At 45.7% G+C, this 3,608-nt stretch overlaps 1 protein-coding gene across 3 annotated transcripts in view; it reads right to left on the bottom strand.

The window, feature by feature from the left end:
* The window catches only part of WIPF2 (WAS/WASL interacting protein family member 2), a 38,593-nt gene extending 35,327 nt beyond the window's left edge, over positions 1-3,266 (bottom strand). Inside the window, exon 1 of one of the 3 annotated variants that reach the window (XM_007465191.1) lies at positions 3,138-3,266. The gene's annotated coding sequence lies outside the window, so the exon portion shown is untranslated. Of the gene's footprint in view, positions 1-2,727; positions 2,864-3,137 lie in introns of those variants that run through there. The other 2 variants (XM_007465190.1, XM_007465192.1) reach the window with 2 other exon arrangements.
* Positions 3,267-3,608: the final 342 nt, after the last annotated feature.

Below are 3,608 nucleotides of genomic sequence, written 5' to 3'. Positions count from 1 at the left end.
CTCTTTCTCTCTTCCTCAATGCCTTGGACTTTCAAAGCTAGGCAAAGGCAATGATTCTGCATTTAATCACCAGATGAATAAGTAACAGATTTGAATTTAGGAGAAACATAAAGGCGTGTAAGAACATTCAGTAAAGAGTACCGCCTCCATTTCCTTGCAGAGCAGCTCTCAGGATCTGCCAATGAACCTCACTTTGACATGAAACACCCCATCCACTCTAATCCGGGCCACATCCCTCAAGAGACAGTCAACCGGAACTCTGCCAACTTCTGCTCGGGTGCTGTGTAAAGAACAGTAGCAACAAGAGCCTACTTTGAGAAGGAGATCAACAATCACACTCAAGAAGAAAAGAAGTTATTTGGTAAAGGGAAGCATGTTGCCAAAATGTTAGTCACAGCTTCAAGGTCCTGGTTTGTGTTTCTGCAACTATTCTTTGCTTTGACAGAGTCCATTCTCTGGCCCAGCAAACCCAGCTCAGCTTCTGTCCACCCTCCCCATTTGAAGCAGTCAAAATTCCTTTCAATTTGGTGGTGTCAAACTGTGACACAGACAAGATGTCCACCAGAGACTGAAAAGGAGGAAAAAAATGTGCAATTTGCCATTTTCCACTTCAGACTGGCTCCAGTAGAGCAATGGAAACACATGACAGGATAGGAAAAATGGAAAACCATTACGTGAAAGAAGCAGGCTATACCAAAAGTCTGCCCAGAGCTCTGGGCCTCCACAACTTATTTCAATAACTTAAAAACAAACCAAAAAGACACACTGTAGGTTGAAATGACGGCAAAATATTAAGCAAGCTTTTACCCCCAAATAAGTGTACAGATGGGTTACATCCTGATAAACCTACTGTAAATTGAAAATACTGTTAATTCGAAAAGACATTTAATACGCCTAACCTACTGAACATCATAGCTTAGCCTAGCCTACCTTAAATGCGCTCAGAACACCTACATTAGCCTACAGTGGGGCAAAATCATCTAACACAAAGCCTATTTTATAATAAAGTGTTGAATTATCTCACGTCATTTACTGAATAGTGTACTGAAAGTGAAAGAATGGTTGTATGGGCACAGAATGGTTGTAAGTGTATCAGTTGGTGTGGCTGACTGGGAGCTGCGGCTGTCTGCCTCTGCTCAGCATCACAAGAGAGTATGGTGCCAAATCAGGGAAAGATCAAAATTAAAAATTAGAAGTACAGCTTCCACTGAATGCATATCACTCACACACCATTATGAAGTCGAAAAATCTTTAATGGAACCACGGTAAGTCAGGGACCACCTGTATACACTTCATACCTGCAGTTCTTCCTGGGGCTGGGTTGCTGAAACAGCCTGAATCAGCAGCCCACGGTTTTCAAAATTACTTCAAAACAATAGGAACACAGGTTCAAGTCCACCAGGTTACTCTCCCAATCAAAGAGCCCAAGAAGACAAGAAAGAACATCCGACAATTTTCTCTTCAAAAGAAATAGGACTCGTCCTTTCCCTTCTTAAAAGCCATCAGTAAAACCAGAAAACTGTACAGTTCTCAACACCTTCCACTTTCCTCTGCATTTCACCTTTGTGCTGACATCACCTAACTAATCAGTACCAACTAAGGTAAACACTACTGTGATATCAAGTGTGAGTTAGAATCTGCCCCTTCTTAAGCACATCCACATCAGACTTCAGAAATGCCAAGACCTTCAGGAACACTTCTAAGCTAAACAAATTCACCTAAGGGCAAAGTGTTTATAGAGTATTATGCCCAAAGAAAAAGCTGGAACAGTCAAGATGCTAAAGGATTAAGAATAAAGAAGCTAAAATTGTCCACAAGCACACTGCTTCCCCAACAACTGGCAAAAAGGGCCAAAGTGACTGGACCAAAGCAAAAGGCTCAACTGTCTACAACACTATTTTCCAGTGAATTCTCAAAGACAATAAAATAGAAATAAAATACTGCATTCTTTCACATTCTCCATCAACCAACCTTATTTATTCCCAATTCTAACTTCCCCATCTCGGTCTTGATGGCAGCCAATACAATGTAACACAACAATATGAAATTTTTGGCTAGTAAAAGTTGACACTGAGAAAAGTTTAAAAACTGGACATGTATCAAATCAAAACCAACTCTTCCCTGGCACACACACACACACACACACACACACACAAAATGTGCAAGGCTGAGAGGAAGAAACTGGGAAAGACATGTCTTCTAAATATCAATATCTCAATCCAATTTTCAGGGATCACTTCTTTGCAACCACTTTAAAGATCCCATTTGGTTAACACAATCTTTTAGAAGCAGAGAGGGATCAAACCTACATTTCCAAGGGAAAAAAATGAGACAGTTTAATGATTTGCCTCAAAGTTACCTAGTAAATCCTTAGGAGTCCTTGTTCCCTGAGGTTCTGTTCTGGTTTGTAAAAGGAGAAAAAAGTCACCCAAAACATACCATAAGTCATTCAGAAACAAACATAGGGCAAAAATAACACCATGAAAAGGGAGGTGGATCCTGGAGGTGCCCAGAACTAAGACTTCACATCACTCCAACCTGAACCTTCAATTGCAGGCTGCTCCCAGGCGAACCCCAACGTTTCTCAATCCAACCTTTAACTCAAATCTGATTCCTTCTCAACTAATGTTCTCCAGATTCCCTCTAGTGTAAGCAATTTCCTCAGTTATCCCTTCAACCATTGGTTTTCACTCATCAACTCCCAAAATGTCACGACGGCCTCCTCACCCGGAGCATCCTGTTAATTACCTGTTCCCAACAGGTCCTCCCTCTCCATCTCCCTTTTTGCGCACGGTTACCTCGTTCCTCACCCTGAGTCGCCGTCTTACTCACCTTACCCAACCCTTCAGGATCCCTTATTTCCCGTCTCTCAATAACCTTCCTCACCTTTTCACAGTCGGCGCTCGCCCCACACCAATTCCCGACCACTCCTCCCTACTTAGATTCCCCACGCCCCCTCTTCTCCAGGTTCTTCAGACCCAGCCCCCACTCGCCCTCCCCTCAGGTCCCGCCCCCAGGACCCCTCTCTCCCACAGGCCCCTCCCCCAAAGTCCCCCTCTCTCCTCAAGCCCCGCCCCAATCGCCCCTCCCCCGGCTCTCCCTCCCATTCAGGTCCTCAGGTCATTTCAGCGACGGACCCACCCTCCCCGGCCTCTTCCCGACCTGGGCACAGCGGCTCCGCGAGCGAATCCTCCGCCACCTCCGCTCCGGCTCCGTCCCGTCCTGCTCGCCCCGCGGCAAGCTCCCTTTCTTGCCGCCGCCGCCCCTTTTGCCAACCCGGAAATGGATCTGCTCCCACCGTCCCCAGCATCCGCGAACAAAATGGAGGAGGGGGAAAAGGAGGAGGGAGCAGAGCGCGAAGAGATGCTACACGCATGCGCCCCTGGAAAGCCCGCCCCCTGCCAGGGCACGTAAAGGCGGAAGTGGGCGGGTGGCCGCCATCTGGAGAAGGTCGCAGGAATTTGGTTTAGCAGGTAAAAGTTGGGATCGCACCTTTGGCTGCGATTAGAATCACCTGGTAAGACTTGATTAAATAGTGATACCTGAGTTCCATCCCCAGAGATTCTGATTTAATTGATCTTGTGTATGGCTAGGCATCGGAACTTTTA

This window comes from Lipotes vexillifer, unplaced genomic scaffold (assembly GCF_000442215.2).
Source record: "Lipotes vexillifer unplaced genomic scaffold, Lipotes_vexillifer_v1.1 scaffold591, whole genome shotgun sequence".
NCBI classification, from domain to species: Eukaryota; Metazoa; Chordata; class Mammalia; order Artiodactyla; family Lipotidae; genus Lipotes; species Lipotes vexillifer.
Note: the sequence above shows the minus strand (reverse complement) of the source record. Positions and strands in the feature narration are given on the sequence as shown.